Source organism: Chlorocebus sabaeus, chromosome 20 (genome assembly GCF_047675955.1).
Source record: "Chlorocebus sabaeus isolate Y175 chromosome 20, mChlSab1.0.hap1, whole genome shotgun sequence".
NCBI lineage: Eukaryota > Metazoa > Chordata > Mammalia > Primates > Cercopithecidae > Chlorocebus > Chlorocebus sabaeus.
In genome coordinates this window covers 100,798,067-100,818,055 of record NC_132923.1, presented here as the reverse complement: position 1 = coordinate 100,818,055, position 19,989 = coordinate 100,798,067, and the positions used below count along the sequence as shown (strand labels likewise).

Here is a 19,989-nt window from a genome sequence, read left to right as displayed (position 1 = left end):
TCCTAAAGTGCTGGGATTACAGACGTGAGCCACTGTGCCTGGCCAGAGCCAGGTTAACTACTAAGTCTTCCTCCTGAAAACTTTACTTTGTTCCTCTCGTTGTAAGTGTGTACCACTCTGGTAGTGCTCAATTCTGACATGTATTATATAGATCTCTGTGTGTGACACCGCCTCTCCCAATCTTTTTTTTTTTTTTTTTTTTGAGACGGAATCTCACTCTGTTGCCCGGGCTGGAGTGCACTGGCACAATCTTGGCTCACTGCATCCTCCACATCCCAGGTTCAAGTGATTCTCCTGCCTCAGCCTCTTGAGTGACTGGGATTACAGGCCCGTGTCATCATGCCCAGCTAATTTTTTTGTATTTTTAGTAGAGATTGGGTTTCACATGTTGGCCAGGCTGGTCTCAAATTCCTGACCACAGGTGATCTCCCCACCTCAACCTCCCAAAGTGCTGGCATTACAGACGTTAGCCACCACGCCTGGCTCCCTCCCCCAATCTTACAGGTAAACAAACTCCTTAAAGACCTTAAATATGATAGGTACATGTCTTGCTGACTGAATGATTCTGTTCCAGGGTCTCTTCACCTCAAACCTGATAGCTTCCCAACTTTATCTTGCCCATCCTGATCCATCCCCTTATCCCAACAGTTTGCCTGCTTAGAAACATGCAGTGGCTTCCCATTTGCAGATATAAAGTTCACTTTTCTTTTTACTTGGCATTTGAGGGTAGTTGTGTTTTGGTTCTTCCCTTGGGTAAATGTCTCTCTCATTCTTTGGCTCTTGATCATTACATTTTAATAGCCCTTGAACAGTTATATTTGCCTTTCCAGCTAGGACTTTTTATATTTCGCTACCTCCTCCCCCCACCCACCAAAATCACGTATCTTTCAGTCAGTGGCAATTTTGAATAAATTTAAGATTATAGTACATCTGATAATAAGAGGTAACCTGAATGCATATCTGTGCTTATAGTTCTTTTAAGTACTTTCTTTTTTTGAGGCAGAGTCTTGCTCTGTCACCCAGGCTGGAGTGCAGTAGTGCAATCTTGGCTCACTGCAAGCTCCGCCTCCCAGGTTCACGCCATTCTCCTGCCTCAGCCTCCCGAGTAGTTGGGACTGCAGGTGCCCGCCACCACGCCTGGCTAATTTTTTGTGTCTTTAGTAGAGATGGGGTTTCACCATGTTAGCCAGGATGGTCTCGATCTCCTGACCTCGTGATCCGCCCGCCTCGGCCTCCCAAAGTGCTGGGATTACAGGCGTGAGCCACCGCGCCCGGCATGTATTAACCATTTAATTATTCCCTACAATCCTAGGGGGAGGTATGATTATAATCTGCATTTTACAGATGGAAGTGAGGCAAGGAGAGATGAAACAGATCCAGGATTGCACAGCTATTAAGGGGGTAGAGCTGAATTCAATCCCAGAGTCTGGTCCTAGAGCATGTAAATCTTTGTCCATTTTTTCATGGAACTCCAACGCAACTGGGGCAGGCAGACTGGTGCATGAGAGTATAAACAGTATTGTATCTGTGAGAATCTCAAGCACAGTATATAGGAATATGTAGAGTGAGGTCGTTGGAGAAAAGTGGAGCGATCTTAGCTCACTGCAACCTCTGCCTCCTGGGTTCAAGCAATTCTCCTGCCTCAGCTTCCTGAGTAGCTGGGACTACAGGTGCACGCTACCATGCCTGCAAATTTTTGTATTTTTATAGAGATGGGGTTTCACCATGTTGGCCAGACTGGTCCCGAACTCCTGATCTCAAGTTATCTCTCCGCCTTGTCATCCCAAAGTGCTGGGATTATAGGTGTGAGCCACCGTGCCCAGCTTTTTTCTTTTTTAAAAATAATATGGGCTGGGCGCGGTGGCTCACACCTGTAATCCAGCACTTTGGGAGACGGAAGCGGGTGGATCATGAGGTCAGGAGATCGAGACCATCTTGGTTAACACAGTGAAACCCCGTCTCTACTAAAAATACAAAAAAAATTAGGCGTGGTGGTGGGCACCTCTAGTCCCAGCTACTGGGGAGACTGAGGCAGGAGAATGGCATTAACCCGGGAGGTGAAGCTTGCAGTGAGCCGAGATCCCGCCACTGCACTTCAGCCTGGGTGACAGAGCGACACTCTGTCTCAAATAAATAAATTAATAAATTAATAACATTACGGGCATCACTGCATATTTATCAAAATTGTATCAATGGTTCTTTTTCTAATTTTCTGAAAAAAATTGATAACATACATTGTTCACATTATAACTTTTGCAAAAACATTGAGGGCTTCAGTTTTCTCAAGGGCCTTTCTTAGTCTTTTTTTTTTTTTTTAATTAACTTTTGGCCGGGTGTAGTGGCTCACCCCTGTAATCCCAGCACTTGGGGAGGCTGAGGCGGGCAGATGACGAGGTCAGGAGTTCCAGACCAGCCTGGCCAACATGGTGAAACCCCTTTTCTACTAAAGATACAAAAATTAGCTGTGCGTGGTGGCAGGCACCTGTCATCGCAGCTACTCGGGAGACTGAGGCAGGAGAAGCTCTTGAACCCGGGAGGCACAGGTTGCATGAGCTGAGATGGAGTCAGTGCACTCTAGGCTGGGCGACAGAGCGAGACTCCGTCTCAAAAAAACAAATTAACTTTTTTTTTTTTTTTGAGTTGAAGTCTAGCTCTGTTGTCCAGGCTGGAGTGCAGTGGTGTGATCTCGGCTCACTGCAACCTCTGCCTCCTGGGTTCAAGCTATTCTCCCACCTGAACCTCCTCAGTGACTGGGATTACAGGCGTGTGCCACCATACTCCACTAATTTTTTGTATTTTTAGTAGATACGGGGTTTCACCATGTTAGCCAGGCTGGTTTTGAACTCCTGGCTTCAAGTGATCCGCCTGACTCAGCCTCCCAAAGTGTTGGGATTGTATACAGGTGTGAGTCACCACACCCAGCCTTAAAAATTGACTTTTAATCATCAAATAAAATGGTATATGTTTATGATAAACAACATGATGTTTTGAAATATGTGTACATTATGGAATGATTAAATCTAGCTAATCGATATGTGTATTATCTCATTTTTTTTTTGTGGTAAGAACACTTAAAATCTCCCTTGGCGATCTTCAGATATACAGTACATTATTATTAACTGCACTTACCATGTTGCCCAACTTATTCCTCTTAACTGAAATTTTGTATCTTTTGACCACATCTCTCATCTTCATCTTTTTTTTTTTTTTTTTTGTTTGGGAAGATGGAGTCTTGCTCTGTCGCCCAGGCTGGAGTGCAGTAGCAGGATCTTGGCTCACTGCAACCTCCGTCCCCCGAGTAGCTGGGATTACAGGCACACACCACCATGCACGCCTAATGGCATTTTTAGTAGAGACAGGATTTCACCATGTTGGCCAGGCTGGTCTCGAACTCCAGACCTCAGGTGATCCACCCACCTTGGCCTACCAAAGTGCTGGGATTACAGGAATGAGCCACGGTGCCCAGCCTCTTTCATCTTTTAATATTTTTAAAAATTATTCTTTTCTTTCAGGCCTTCATTTTTGTTAATCTCCTCAGTTGTTAACTGGTCTGACCCTGCCATATCTTTATTTGTTGGTGGCTTTGACTGAGTTTTGAATACTTTTTTTTTTTTTGAGACAGGGTCTTGCTCCATTGCTCAGCCTGGAGAACAGTGGTGCAATCATAGCTCACTGCAGCGTCAAATTTTATTGTAGAGATGGAGGTCTTGCTTTGTTGTCCAGGCTAGTCTCGAATTCCTGGCCTCAAGTGATCCTTCTACCTTGGCCTCCCTAAGTGTTGGATTGCAGGCCTGAACCATCACAGCTAGCCTCAGCCTCTGTTTTTTTTTTTTTTTTTCCAGACAGTTTTGCTTTGTCACCTAGGCTGGATGGTGTAATCATGACTCACTGTAGCCTTGACCTCCTTGGCCTAAGCGATTCTCAGCCTCCCTAGTAGCTAGGACTACAGGCCTGCTTTATTTTTTTGTAGAGACGGTCTCATTTTGTGGCCCAGGCTGGTGTTGAACTGGCTTCTAACATTTTATATTTCTTTGTATCCTCTGTAGTAGTGCTAGTTTCAGTAAATTATTATGTATGCGAGGCCTCACTAGATTTATACTTGTGTCTTCACTGTTGCCATGCTTGCTCAAATGTTTATTATCTTGGGGCTCAAACTTACCTATTTAGCAAACATGGTGAAATCTACCATGTACCAGGCTTTGCGTTAGGTGTTGGAGGAGATACAAGATAAATATAAGGGACAGTCCCTATTCTTTTCTTTTTTTGTGGCGGCAGAGTCTTGTTCTGTCGCCCAGGCTGGAGTGCAGTGGCGTGATCCTCAGCTCAGTGCAACCTCTTCTAGGTTCTAGGTTCAAATGATTCTCCTGAGCAGCTGGGACTACAGGAGTACGCCACCACGCCTGGCTAATTTTTGTATTTTTAGTAGAGATGGGGTTTCACCATGTTAGCCAGGCTGGTGTCAAACTCCTGACCTCAGGCCACCCACCTTGGCCTCCCAAAGTGCTGGGATACGGGCGTGAGCCACCTCTCACAGCCGGCACAGTCCCTATTCTTTTTTTGAGATGGAGTCTCGCTCTGTCACCCAGGCTGGAGTGCAGTGGCACAAGCTCCACTCACTGCAAGCTCTGCCTCCCAGGTTCACACCATTCTCCTGCCTCAACCTCCCGAGTAGCTGGGACTACAGGCGCCTGCCACCACACCCGGGTAATTTTTTTGTATTTTTAGTAGAGACAAGGTTTCACCGTGTTAACCAGGATGGTCTCAATCTCCTGACCTTGTGATCCTCCCACCTTGGCCTCCCAAAGTGCTGGGATTACAGGCATGAGCCACCACTCCGGGTCCCACAGTCTCTATTCTTAAGGGACCTTTATGTTTAGTGGGAGAGACAGTTAATTACAATACAGGATGATAAGGGCAATAGTAGAACCTGGAATGAGATGCTCACTAACTCCTTCTGGAGAGTTAGGGGAAGGTGTTTGTTTTGTTTTTTGTTTTTTTAAGTTAAGGGAAGGTTTTACAGGAATTTACATTTCAGCTGTTTCTGGAAGGTTTGGAATAAGCCAAGCAGGTGGTGAGTTTATTTGTGTGTGTGTGTGTGTGTGTGTGTGCGTGTGCGTGTGTGTGCGTGCGCGCGCGCGCGGTGCAGGTTGAGACAGAAGTGGTTGGTGAGAGGAGGCTATTCAAGGCAGTGAGATGAGTGTGTCTAGTGGTATGGAACAGGAAAGTTCATTCAAAAAATTGTTTGATTAAGGGTAGAAGAATAGGAGTCAGTGGTAGAAGATGGAGTGAGTAGAGCAGGATTGCAATGTGCTTGTATTTTATTCGGTAAGCAGGAAGGGCCTTTAATTGAAAGATTGACAAGATCATATTTGTGACAAGTTATTCTGGCATCAGATTTGGTCTCTTCTTGTTTATAGATGAAAACAATCTAGAGAAGTTGGTTATCCTGGTTTAATGCCTTGGGTTAAATGGGTTATTAATCAAGTTTGGATGAAAATGTTTACAAAATTCAGCAGTTACAGAAGGTAGACTCTGAGTATATCATATACATTTCCAACTCTAAAATTGGTTATTTTTTATTGACTGAAATTTCCTTCCAAATAGGCCCTTAGTGAATTAGGTATATTGATTTTTTTTGTTTTTTTTTTTTTGGGGGACAGAGACTTGCTTTGTTGCCCAGGCTGGAGTGCAGTGGCGCGATCTTGGCTCTCTGCAACCTCCGCCTCCCGGATTCAAGCGATTCTCCTACCTCAGCCTCCCAAGTAGCTGGGACTACAGGCGCCTGCCACCACACCCAGCTAACTTTTGTATTTTTAGTAGAGACCGGGTTTCACTATGTTGGCCAGGATGGTCTGGATCTCCTGACCTTGTCATCCGCCTGCCTTGACCTCCCAGAGTGCTGGGATTACAGGCGGTATATTCTCATAATCAGAGATTTAGCATTCTCTGTATTCTCTAGTAGAGTACAATTTAGCCACGTAATAGTGAGTTTAGGAATGTTTTCTAAGACTGACTTTATAAGACACATTAAAAAAATATACCTTAGAGGCTGGGCACAGTGGCTCACGCCTGTAATCCCAGCACTTTGGGAGGCTGATATGGGCGGATCACTTGAGGACAGGAGTTTGAGACCAGCCTGGCCAACATGGCGAAACCCCATCTGTACTAAAAATACAGAAAATTAGCTGGGCATGGTGGCATGCGCCTGTAATCCCAGCTATTGGCGCAATCTTGGCTCACTGCAACCTCCGCCTCCTGGACTCAAGTGATTCTTGTGCCTTAGCCTCCTGAGTAGCTGAGACTACAGGCACGCACCACCTTGCCCAGTTAACTTTTGTATTTTCAGTAGAGACGGGGTTTCACCATGTTGGTCAGGCTGGTTTTGAACTTCTAAGCTCAAGTAATCTGTCCACCTTGGCCTTCCAAAGTGCTGAGATTACAGGCATGAGCCACTGCACCTGGCCCGAATGTTCTTAATGTCACTGAACTGTACATATAAAAATGGTTAAAATGGTCAGTTGTATGTTATGGCACTGGAGATATAAAAAGGAATTTGATCTGATACCTGCCCTCAAGGAGTAGTTTACTTATAAAGTGCATGACCACTGGTTGTCTAGGAAATAGAGGCTAAAGTGGTAAGGAAATGCTGTTAGCTCATAAAAGTTTTGTAATGTGATAAAAAGATAAGTTCTGGGAAAGTAGTCATTATGAGTTCTTGACAATTCAGTCTGATCTACTGGGCTGGGATAACTCAGATGGGAAAGTTACTTTGCCCCAACCTCTCTGCACAGCCTGAGAACATGAGTTTAAAAACCACTGGTCTAGATTGAAACGTTCAGGTGCATCAGTTGGCATGTTTAATTCTTCTCTGTGTTGTACGTTGAGAACTTGAGGCACAGAATGATAGGGTTATTTAAGGAGCAGACTCATTCAACCTGGAATTAGGCATAGGCTTGGGTTTGTTGTTGACAGAGCATACTGCTCTTTTTACAGGTTTTGAAGATCGAATTAGTATCTTACATTCTGAGTTTGCCATAAAGCTAAATTCTGAATTCTCATGACAATGTAGTTGTTTAATGACCACGTGACTACCCAAACCAGCTCGTTGAAGCCATGTATTTTCACAGTCATTTTGATACTGGCCCAATTAACAATATTTATTGAGTACTCCTTTGTGCCAAGCACTTTTTTGAGAACATTTTACATATATTAATTTATTCACTGTTCAACAACACTGTGAAGTGGGAACAGTTTTATAGATAAGGGACCACAGATAGTGAGATTTAATTAAATAACTTATCCAGGGTCTCACAACTAGTAGTTGGTGGAGTTGGGAATCAAACATAGGCTTCAGAGCCAGATGTGCTCTTATTATTTATTGATCAGCTGCTTTGGAAATTGCTTTGGGATGACTAATTACTGACTTTTATTTGCTTTACTCTGAGTTGCTGGGCATAAATATTAAAAAATATCAGTTCCTGCCATTTGGGAGCCTTACAGTTTTGAGAATTACTATTCATTAGGGTTTTTTATTATTATTATTATTATTTTTGAGATGGAGTTTTGCTCTTGTTGCCCAGGCTGGAGTGCAGTGGCACGATCTTGGCTCACGCAACCTCTGCTTCCCGGATTGAAGCAATTCTCCTGACTCAGCCTCCCAAGTAACTGGAATTGTAGGCATGTGCCACCATGCCATGCTAATTGTGTGCTTTAGTAGAGACAGGGTTTCAGCATGTTGGTCAGGCTGACCTGGAACTTCTGACCTCAAATGATCCACCTGCCTTGGCCTCCCAAAGTATAGGCATGAGCCACCATGCCTGGCCAGGGTTTATTCTTATTGGCCATCTGTACTAAATGCATTTGTTAGACAAATGATGAAGAAAATGGGTTGACAATCTTTCTCTCCAAAGGGTCAGGTACTTTAGGCTTTGCTGGCCAAGAAGCAAAGTTGAGACTACTATGTGGGTACTTACATGACAAGAGAGAAAACGAATTTGCACAAAGTCTTTATTTCAAAATACAATAATCAGGCTGGGCACAGTGCCTCACACCTGCAATCCCAGCACTTTGGGAGGCTAAGGCAGGCAGATCACCTGAGGTCAGTTAAAGACCAGCTTGGCCAACATGACGAAACCCCGTCTCTACTAAAAATACAAAAAAATCAGCCAGGCGTGGTGGTGCACGCCTGTAATCCCAACTACTCGGGAGGCTGAGGCACACGAATCTCTTGAACCTGGAGGACAGATGTTGCACTGAGCCAAGACCACGCCACTGCACGCCAGCCTGGGTAACAGAGTGAGACTGTATCTATAGATACGCATATATGTATCTGTAAATGTAAATAATGAGTATAATTTTTGTAATAACAGGTCTATAAGAATGGAATTCTGCTTTTGGGGAATACAATTTCACTTAATTGGGGCTCCAAGTTAGCATTGCCTTTCAAAATTGAGGGCAAATATTTTTGTTAATGCTGATTTGTCGTGAAATTTTATATGCGTCATCTTTGAAAATGTCTTCACGCAGATGGGTACTGCCAAATACTTATATTAATCTGTGAGCATGTGATTTTAATTGAGCACATTTATCTTTTGGAAGGCACAGAAGTATGTTAGATTCTTGATATTTGTCTTTTATCATACCACAACATTGCAGATAAATCACTTCCAATTGAAGATTAGATGGAAGCTCCTTAGCTGCACAGTTAGACAGATTTTGAAATATGGAGATTTACTTTACACATACATTGAGACTGGAAATATGCTGGAACTGTAGTTTGAGCTCAGAAAATCTGCTTCAAATTTGTGTGGGGATGGAGATACCACTTCTTGTTCAACTTTTGACAGTATGAGAAGTGAATAAAGTAATTTGACATTTCTTAAAATCGAAACATTTCTTGTCATTAGTATTATCACAGTATGTGTTTCCCATAGAAGTGCTATTTTGACTTCTAATTGTATTTTATTTCTTTGAGACAGAGTCTCCCTCTGTCACCTAGTCTGGAGTACAGTGGTGAGATCATAGCTCACTGCAACTTCAAACTCCTAGGCTCAAGCAAGCCTCCTGTCCCAGCCTCCTGAATAGCTGGGACCACAGGCGTACATCATTGAGTGAAGCTAATTTTTTTTTTTTGTGGAGTTGGATCTTGCTGTGTTCACTAGGCAGGTCTCCAACTTCTGACCTCAAGCTGTCCTCCCACCTTGGCCTCTCAAAGTGTTGGGATTACAGATGTGGGCTACTGTGCCAGGTCCTTGTAATTTTAAATTGAATTCATTAAGAAACATTATCAAGTCTGCAACAAAAGCTAACTTCCAAAGCTGTTTGGTATCCACAACAATAATAGTGGTTAAGGGTGGTTCTTGTTGAAAAATTTCATACTCAGCCCTGAGCTTTTCGAGAAAGATAAAATTTTACTGCTTCTGACTTTATCTTATTTTTTTTTATTTTTTTTTTTGAGACAGAGTCTGGCTCTGTCGCCCAGGCTGGAGTGCAGTGGCCGGATCTCAGCTCACTGCAAGCTCCGCCTCCCGGGTTTACGCCATTCTCCTACCTCAGCCTCCGGAGTAGCTGGGACTACAGGCGCCCGCCACCTCGCCCGGCTAGTTTTTTGTATTTTTAGTAGAGACGGGGTTTCACCGTGTTCGCCAGGATGGTCTCGATCTCCTGACCTCGTGATCCGCCCGTCTCGGCCTCCCAAAGTGCTGGGATTACAGGCTTGAGCCACCGCGCCCGGCCGCTTCTGACTTTATCAAACTGCTGTGTGGTAGGGCAAGTCAGGACATTCACCTTCTTTTTCTCAGCACTACACTCCAGCCTAGGTGATGGAGACCATGTCTCAAGAAAAAAAAATCTGCAGAGAAACTGCTGATAAATAACCTTACATTTTCACAACGTTTGTCAATTTTTCCACCTAAGTCCTTTTCTTCTCTACACATATTTTTTTTACCGTCATTTGCTTTCCTGTAAGTTGGGAATATTGTGATGAGTGCTTAGTTTTGTAATATCAATGTATGTTGTATTTTTGGCATATCTGTGGTGTCATTTCATAATAAACACAATGATTTGCCATCAAATTCAATAACAAAATGATCCACACTTCACACTGTGCTTTAAAAGGGTAAAATCAACGTCTGCTTTTCTTGTTTTGATATGGATATGCTCTGGTAATTAAAAATAATAAAATGTGATACTGCCTATGTTGTTGAGTTATAACTGTGTCACTGCAATTTGTAGCAGCAGAGCAGTGAGACCACTGAAGGCAGTCCCTGTTGCAGCTACTCAGATCTCCTGTCTTAGTGTGCAGGTAGCCATATGTAAATGAAAATGACTGTTCCTATAAAATTGTTTATGGGTGTGTAAATTGGAATTTCTCTAGCCCAGCAGCTGATATGGGGGGAAAAAAGAAGTTGGAATATTGTATAATTTTTACTTGTAATGAAGTATTCCTTTTTTTTTTTTTTTTTGAGATGGAGTCTTGCTCTGTCACCCAAGCTGGAGTGCAGTGGCGCGATCTTGGCTCACTGCAAGCTCCACCTCCCGGGTTCACACCATTCTCCTGCCTCAGCCTCCCGAGTAGCTAGGACTACAGGCGCCCACCACCACACCTGGCTAATTTTTTGTATTTTTAGTAGAGGCAGGGTTTCACCGTGTTAGCCAGGATGGTCTCCATCTCCTGACCTTGTGATCTGCCCTCCTTGGCCTCCCAAAGTGCTGGGATTACAGGCATGAGCCACCGTGCTCAGCCTGAAGTATTCTTTTGATTAAAAAAAAATTTTAAAACAGAAACCATTCTTAGCTCATGAATGGTACAAAACCATACATTGGGCTAGATTTGGTCTGTGTGCCATAATTGCTATCCCCTATTACAGAAGGCTCTGTATACATGACTCATTTGGAAGTGATCTGTTTTCTTTCCAAACCCATCTGTAGTAATTTTATCAGTCTTGGATCAATCTTGATTTCCACTGGTACCTTGAAAACTACCTGGAGCAGACATTGCAGTTTTCTGTGGTAAAACCTAAGGGCTTATTTGCTCAGCTGTCATTATCTTATTCTTAGTATTTTTTTTTTCCAGCAGGGAATGGCTGAGATTACATTTTGTTATTCATTAGATTCTTTGGGTTAACTTGAATAGAAGACACTGTCTTCTTTTTTTCACTTTTTAATTACTATCATCATGCTTTTGAAACAAGAACACATTAGTCCTCAAGTATTACATAAACTTGTTACGCCTGGTGGTTTAAAGGACTAGCTTTGACCTAAGGTTCACAAGAGTGGGCAAGGTGTTTCCTTATGTTCTGTAGTTCTCAATAAAAGATTGCCAGGGGCCAGGTGCTGTGACTCACACTGTAATCCCAGCACTTTGGGAGTCTGAGGCTGGTGGATCATTTGAGGTCAGGTGTTCGAAACCAGCCTGGGCAACATAGTGAGAACTTGTCTCTATTTAATTAAAAAAAAGATTGCCAGGCCGGGCGCAGTGGCTCATGCCTGTAATCCCAGCACTTTGGAAGGCTGAGGCGGGCAGATCATTTGAGGTCAGGAGCTTGAGACCAGCCTGGCTAACGTGTTGAAACACTGTCTCTACTAAAAATACAAAAAACAAAAAAGCTGGGTGTGGTTGTGCACGCCTGTAATCCCAGCTACTAGGGAGGCTGAGGAAGGAGAATTGCTTGATCCCGGGAGATGAAGGTTGCAGTGAACTGAGATCGCACCATTGCACTTCAGCCTGGGCAAGGGAGTGAGACTCCGTCTCTCAAAAAAAAAAAATTGCCAGGGGTACATGAGGTGAGATAAGGAAAAAAAAAAAATCAATCTTGTTTACCATAGGAGGTAAAAATGGTATGGTCCTAGAATATTAGTGTTTACCTTTTGTTTGGATTTGGAAACCATATCGTTATTTAAGTTCTAATAATGTGTGGAACATGGGAGCATTCTGAGTGACGTTGTGGTCTAAGGCACTGTTGTCCTTTATCTGGGTTATTATTATTTTATTCTTTTTTGAGACAAAGTCTTGCTCTGTCACCTAGCCTGGAGTGCAGTAGTGTGAACGTGGCTCACTACAGCCTCTGTCTCCTGGGCTCAAGCAATTCTCCTGCCTCAGCCTCCCATAATTTTGGGATAATAGGTGTGAGCTGCCACATCCGCCTGCCTTGATTATTTTGGGCATTGTCTACTAATTTCTTCTATTCGTGGCCCATTAAAATCTGTTCTCCACTCAGCAGCCAGCATGTATCATTGCAGTTTGTGGTATTTTGAAACATAATTATGCTTCTATTTTATGCTCTAAACACTCCAGTGGCTGCCCTCATTACCCAGAGGAAAACCAAAGTCCTTATGATGATTGCAAGGCCCTGTCCATTCAGCCATGTTTCTGACCTGATCTGCCAACAGATCGTTGGTAACTTTTTGCATTGCAGACGTTCTTTTTTTCCTTTTTTTTTTTTTCTTTGAGTTGGAGTTTCACTATTGTTGCCCAGGCTGGAGTGCAGTGGTACGATCTTGGCTCACTGCAACCTCTGTCTCCCAGGTTCAAGCGATTCTCCTGCCTTAGCCTCCTGAGTAGCTGGAATTGCAGGCACCAGCCACCATGCCTGGCTAATTTTGTATTTTAGTAAAGATGGGGTTTCTCCACATTGGTCAGGCTTATCTTGAACTCCCGACCTCAAGTGATGCGCCCGGCAAACTTTGCAGACATTCTTATTTTTGTCTCTTCCTCAGACAGCCAAGCATGTTTCCTCCCTAGGGTCTTTGCATTTGCTGTTTCCTCAGATAAAGCCCAGTATACTCTCTTCCAGTCTCTGCTGAGCTGTCTCATTAGAAAGGCCTTCCCTCAATACTTGATATAAAATTGTGTAACTCTTACTCCTCCATGTGCCCCCATCTGCTTTCTAGAATGTCAGTTCCAGGCATGAAGGGACTTTTAAATCATTGAACCTCCAGTGTCTAGAATAGTGCCTGGCATGTAGTCAGTACTTAATAAATTATTTGTTGAATAAGTGGACAATTAGTAATGTGTAGAAGGGAAGAGGGTCTATTGTGGAGTCTTCTTGCTAATACACTGCTATTTGGCCAAAGGAAGTTCAGGAGATAGAAGCTGACAAGTATGCCTGTGGCTGGCCAGATGACATTCAGGACAGGCTCAGTGGGAGGAGGGCAACTGTGGTGTCAGGGGTGACTTAGGGTTTCAGGTGTCTCTTTGCTGTCACAGAGTAACTAAAGGCCAGAGCCTCAGATTTGCTTCTCCACTCATTGCAACAATGGGGAATTGAAGACTTGTTGAAATGATTAAAATTCTTGCTGATATCCAAGAAGAGGTTAATTAATAGAAAGGAAATATGATGGGGTAATAAAGTGGGAGATTTGTGTGTGTACTTTTGCCATCTGGTTAGAATTAGAGGGAAAGATGGATATATTAGAAACGATTGTGTTTTTTTGTTGTTTTGAGACAGTCTTGTTCTGTCACCCAGGCTGGAATGCAATGGCATGATCTCGGCTCACTGCAACCTCTGCTTCCCGAGTTCAAGGGATTCTCCTGCCTCAGCCTCCCGAGTTGCTGGGATTACAGTCATGTGGCAGCATGCCCGGCTAATTTTTGTATTTTTAGTAGAGGCATGGTTTCACTGTGTTGTCCAGGCTGGTCTCAAACTGCTGACCTCATGATCCACCCGCCCTGGCCTCCCAAAGTACTGGGATTACAGGCATGAGCCACCGCGCCCGGCCTGGAATAGTTTGTTTTTTAAATTCAGCATGTTACAGCGTAAGAGCAGTTTGCAGTCCTGTGGCAGACATGGGTTTTCCCTCACTAGCTAGGCAGAGCTGACTGATGTGAGCCCCTTGTGCCTCTGGAGTGAGGAATCGGGGGAAAGAAGTTTTGACTGATGTAACTTAGGCTGAATTAGAAGAATAAATAGCAAGAAGACATGGAAAAGTATTTTGAATGAGTTTTTGAAAGTGCTATATTTGTACATGTATCAACTAAGTAAATACGTATTGACATTGTTATTTGGTAAAGGATCTGAATACTAAGCCTCATCTAGCTAAGACAGTCGTATCCTGTTAGTAATTTTTTTTTTTTTTGAGGCGAAGTCTCACTCTGTCCCCCAGGCTGGAGTGCAGTGATGCAGTCTCAGCTCACTGCAAGCCTCCACCTCCTGGGTTCATGCCACTTTCCCACCTCAGCCTCCTGAGTAGCTGGGACTACAGGCGCCTGCCACTGTGCCCGGCTAATTTTGTTTTTGTGTTTTTAGTAGAGACGAGGTTTCACTGTGTTAGCCAGGATGGTCCCGATCTCCTGACCTCGTGATCAGCCCGCCTTGGCCTCCCAAAGTGCTGGGATTATAGGCGTGAGCCACTGCTCTGGCCTTTTGTTATAGTAATATGAACAACAACAAAGCTTTGATAAGCCAGGAGTGAGGACATCTGATTACTTACATGAGCTTCCTGGTCTTGGAACTTGATTTTCCTATTTGTTTTGGAAAACGCTGTACAGAGCTTTGATGTATGACTATGTTCATAGATCTGGGAATGAACAACTGGAGCAGAAGGGAATTTTTGTGCTTTTATGGGTGGGTACGGGGAGTTATTTTACCTTGAAATGCATTTGTTAAATTCATTTTAGTATACCTCTGTTCATTTCTGTCTTATTTTAAACATCTGATTCTTGTCAGGTTCACCAGGTTGAGTTTTATGGAGCTTGTGAATTAGTCTTGCATAATGAAAATTTTAGCACCTGAAATATTGCCAGTGAAAGTATCAGGTTACAGGAAGGAAGGTTTTTGCTTTCCATACTATAGGAGGTTAGATGGATGAAAACTTGTCAGACAGAGGCAGACTATCTCGTACTTTGAGAGAAAAGCTTGGGTCCTTTTGGAGTAAAGATGAGGGCTAAAGTAGGGTTTGTGTTTATAGATTTCAAGCATCAGTAACAGAATCTGCATTTGGGTGGCCATTTTATCACTACTTATTTTCTCTCATTTCAGAAGTGTATCCTGACTTGTAAATTGAAGAAGCCGGTGGTGCTGCGGGTGTTCTTTTGGAGTAGTGTCTGGGATCCAGTGCAAGTCGAATCATTGTTCAAATAAGGTAAAAGCATGGTGGTAAAAGAAACTAACTTCACTAATTTGTAAAACCCATAATATGTTAAAAATTGATTATTTCGAGACCAGCCTGTGCAACATGGTGAAGTCCTATCTCTACAAAAAATAAAAAAATTAACCAGGCATGGTGGCGCACACCTGTGGTCCCAGCTGCTTGGGACGCTGAGGCAGGAGGATAGCTTGAGCTCAGTAGTTGGAGACTGCAGTGAACCATGTTCATGCCCCTGCATTCCAGCCTGGGTGACAGTAAGACCCTGTCTCAAAAAAAAAAAAGAAAAGAAAAGAATTGATTATCCAGACGATTCCTTAGTGGAAGTTCTGGATTCTTATGAAACAGTATTTGTTTGAAAAAGGTTGTCTATAAACTTGACATCTATAATCATTGTTAATATTTTGGGAAGCAGTCCCTTTTCATGCTTATGTTACGTGTTTAATTAAAATTGGGGGCCAGGCGTGGTGGCTCACGCCTGTAATCCCAGCACTTTGGGAAGCCAAGGCAGGTGATCACTTGAGGTCAGGAGTTCGAGACCAGCCTGGCCAACATAGTGAAACCCCGTCTCTACTAAAAATACAAAAATTAGCCAGGCGTGGTGGCGGACACCTGTAATCCCAGCTACTTGGGAGGCTGAGGTAGGAGAATCACTTCAACACAGAAGGTAGAGGTTGCAGTGAGCTGAGATCTTGCCACTACCCTCCAGCCTGGGCAACAGAGCAAGACCTTGTCTCAGAAAAACAAAAACAAACGAAAGCTTTATACATGTGCAAAAACACTACAGTAGATAGACCATCAGCTCCCTAGGGCTTTTTATGAAAAACAGCAGTTCTACCACATTCCCCTTCCCAGCCCCTTAGAAGCAGTCATTTTCAACTCTCCAGTTCCTTTTGGTGTATCTCTGTAAATAATAAGCCTCTTTTGCTTTATAGTGTTTGTTATTATTTATTAACTTCACTTCTTATATGGTGGTAGTTTTTGGTAGGCTTACCTGACCACCTCATATGCCAACATTAATTTTCACTCTGGGGCTGGGCGCAGTGGCTCACGCCTGTAATTTCAGCACTTTGGGAGGCTGTGGCAGGCGGATCACAAGATCAGGAGATCGAGACCATCCTGGCTAACACGGTGAAACCCTGTCTCTACTAAAAATAGAAAAAATTAGCCGGGCGTGATGGCGGGCACCTGTGGTCCCAGCTACTCGGGAGGCTGAGGCAGGAGAATGGCATGAACCCAGGAGGTGGAGCTTGCAGTGAGCGGAGATTGTGCCACTGCACTCCAGCCTGGGCGACAGAGCGAGACTCTGTCTCAAAAAAAAAAAAAAAAAAAGTCACTCTGTTTATAATGTAGTTTTAATCATGGCAGTATCATGGTTTACAATATTATTACATAAAGCTTATTCACAGCCCAGTCATTTTACATGTTGTGTTTACTTTTCCTTTTTTGCACAACTATTTGTTTTCTGTTTTTATCTTTTTCTCTATTTTGCTTAGTTTCTGTGTCTTTATCAGTAATTTCTCCCTAAACTCTAACCAGAAGTGTAAATCTTCCACAATACATTTAAGCATTTTGGCTATATTATAAATTCTATCTTGGGCTAAGCGCAGTAGCTCACACCTGTAAGCTAAGCACTTCGGGAGGCCAAGGAGGACAGATCACTTGAGGCCAGGAGTTCGAGGCCAGCTGGCCAACATGGTAAAACCCCATCTCTACTAAAAATACAAAAATTAACTGGATGTGGTGGCGTGTGCCTCCCAGCTACTCGGGAGGCATAGGCAGGAGAATCACTTGAACCCAGGAGGCAGAGGCTGCAATGAGCCGAGATCACGCCACCGCACTCCAGTCTGGATGACAGAGCAAGACTCCATCTCAAAAATATAAATAAATAAAAATTAAAGAAATACATTTTATCTTGGAGATACCGTCTGATCTGCTTCATTCTGGCTGTGTGCTCTAGGCTGTTGTGCCTGGGCCATTATGGTGATTTTACCTACATCCTATTATCTTTTCCCATTTCTTTCTCTTTCTTGATTCAGTCCCTTGTTTTAGAGAAGAAGCTATTTCAGTTAGCTTGCTGAGGAAAGAATACTGAAAAGGTAAATTTTTTAGACATTACATGTTTCAAAATGCATTTTATTCTCTGCCCTCATGCTGATCGCTGGTTTGACCAGGTATAGAATTCTAGTTTGGAAACAGTTTTCCTTCAGAATTTGAAAATACTGCTGTATTGTCTTTGGCTTCCACTGTTGGTGAGATGTCAGTTGCCTTTGCATATTACTTGCATGTAACCTCTCGAACTTTTAGACCTCTTTGTCCAAAAAGTATTCTGAAATTTCATAAGATGTTCCTGGTGTGGCTGTTTCCATACAGTTTGCTGGCCACTCAGTGGACTGAAACTTCAGTAAAAAAAAAAAAAATTTCTTTAGTAACTGTTAACTATTCCCACGTAAACACTATGCTTCTGGTTTTGTTTTTGGTTTTGTTTTGTTTTTGAGAAGGAGTCTCACTCTTGTTGCCCAGGCTGCAGTGAAATGACATGATCTTGGCTCACTGCAACCTTTGCCTCCTGGGTTCAAGTTATTCTCCTGCCTCAGCCTCCCGAGTAGCTGCAGTTACAGGTGCTCACCACCACACCCAGCTAATTTTGTATTTTTATTAGAGACGAGGTTTCACTATGTTGGCTAGGCTGGTCTCAAACTCCTAACCTCAAGTGATCTGCCCGCCTTGGCCTCCCAAAGTGCTGGGATTACAGACATGATCAAATAGCAGCACCCGGCCTGTCTTTGTTTTTGTTTTTGCTTTTTTTGGAGATGGAGTCTTCCTCTATTGCCCAGGCTGGAGTGCAGTGGCGTGATCTCGGTTCATTGCAGCCTCCACCTCCCACGTTCAAGCAATTCTCCTTCCTCAGCCTCTGAAGTAGCTGGGGACTACAGGCAGGCACCACCATGCCGGACTACTTTTTGTATTTTTGGTAAAGACAGGGTTTCACCATGTTGGCCAGGCTGATCTCGAACTCCTGACCTCAGGTGATCTACCTGCCTCGGCCTCCCAAAGTACTGGGATTACAGGAGTGAACCATGGTGCCTGGCTTGCTTTTGATTTTTTAATTCACTCATAAAGTAGATGCTTGAGTGCTTGTTTTTGTGCTTTTTTTTGTAATAGGGATACCAGTAGTGAGTAAGACAGGATCCCTGTTCTTGGGGCGCCTAACATTTTAGTTAGGGGATGCAGACAAGATTATTTCAGGTTTTTCTAAGTGTTGGGAAAGGAATAGGACTATAAGATAACTTAGGGAGGTTTCATAGATGTATGTTAAAGGAAGAAGGAAGACTCTTCCTTTCAAGTAGGCGATTAGCTGAGATCTGAAGGATGAGAAAGGGATCAGCCATGCAGTGAGGCCGAGGAAGAATGTTCATGTGGAAGGAGCCGTGAGTCTAAAGGTGTTTAGATTAACACTTGGCTTGTTCAAGGAACAGAAAACAGACTGTTTTGGCTGTGATAGACTGAATGAGGGAGAGAGTGGTTTGCGATGATGCTAGAGAAGTAGGCAGGGGCCAAAGAATTTAGAATCCTTAGAGTATGTCTGTCTAGAACTTTCATATATAAATCTGATAAATTCAGTCATGTTTGTTTTAAAAAACCAAAAACAACGTGTTCTGGGAAGAAATGAGAGCCATTTCTGGCCGGGCGCGGTGGCTCACGCCTGTAATCCCAGCACTTTGGGAGGCCGAGGTGGGTGGATCACGAGGTCAGGAGATTGAGACCATCCTGACTAACACTTTGAAACCCCATCTCTACTAAAAATACAAAAAAATTAGTTGAGTGTGGTGGCGGGCGCCTGTAGTCTCAGCTACTTGGGAGGCTGAGGTAGGAGAATGGTGCGAACGCGGGAGGCGGAGCTTACACTGAGCTGAGATCACACCACTGCACTCCAGCCTGGGCAACAGAGCGAGACACTGTCTCAAAAAAAAAAAAAAAAAGCCATTTCTGTAGGCAGTTAGTTCATATGCTGTTCCGGAAGGAAATCCTAGAGAGAGGAGCTTCACTGATCACATGTATCTGGACTAAGTTCTGGTTGAGTGTGTGGATCTACCTGAGGTGGCATCGGCGTCTCTATTTTTAGATAGCTTTGAGGAGTATTCTAAATAATTTTAAGTGGAAGCAACAGGTCGGATTCTCCTTGATTTCTTTTGTAGACTTAGATGATTAGTATGATCCAAAATGGTAGTAGATCTTTAAATCGTTTTTGGTCTTTTACGTAGAGTTGTGTTTGTATTTAAGACATCTCCGCCTGCTCCCCCAAACTCATGTGGAGAGATACCGGATAGTTACTGCAACAGGAAAGGCTTAGTGGGTAGAGACTAGAAATGGCAAAAATAAATGACAAATCTAAAAGTGACTGGACAGTACTAGATTGGGTTCTCAATTTGAAAAGATACAACCATTGTTGTTCTCAAGGACAGTGCTGCCCAAAAGAAGAATGTGAGCCACATGTCTTTTAATATTTTTTAATAGTCACATTAAAAAAAAACAGATGAAATAATTTTGAACGATATGTTTTATGTAATTCAATATATCCAATACATTCTCATTTCAACATATAGCTGATATAAAGAATAGTGAGTTATTTTACTTTCTGTTTATACCAAGCCTTAGAAATCCCATGTTTATTTTATACTTGCAGTTCATCCCAGTTCAGATCAGCCACATTTCACATGTTCAGTGTACATGTGTATTGGATAGTACAGTTCTAAGAGTTCATACTTCTGAAGGAACAGATAAACTAGTATGATTAAGTTATTGAATAATGGCCTGCTACATTCCAAACATAATACAAAACAGTGATATAGTAATATAAAACAAAATAAATCTAACACACACGTTTTTTTCCTCCTCTAAACC

At 43.1% G+C, this 19,989-nt stretch overlaps 1 protein-coding gene across 5 annotated transcripts in view; it reads left to right on the top strand.

The window, feature by feature from the left end:
• THRAP3 (thyroid hormone receptor associated protein 3) overlaps nt 1–19,989 on the top strand; it is an 80,178-nt gene that overhangs the window by 17,526 nt on the left and 42,663 nt on the right. For all 5 annotated transcript variants that reach the window (XM_007979393.3, XM_007979391.3, XM_037997187.2 and 2 more), the window contains exon 2: nt 14,979–15,081. The gene's annotated coding sequence lies outside the window, so the exon portion shown is untranslated. The remainder of the gene's footprint in view (nt 1–14,978; nt 15,082–19,989) is intronic.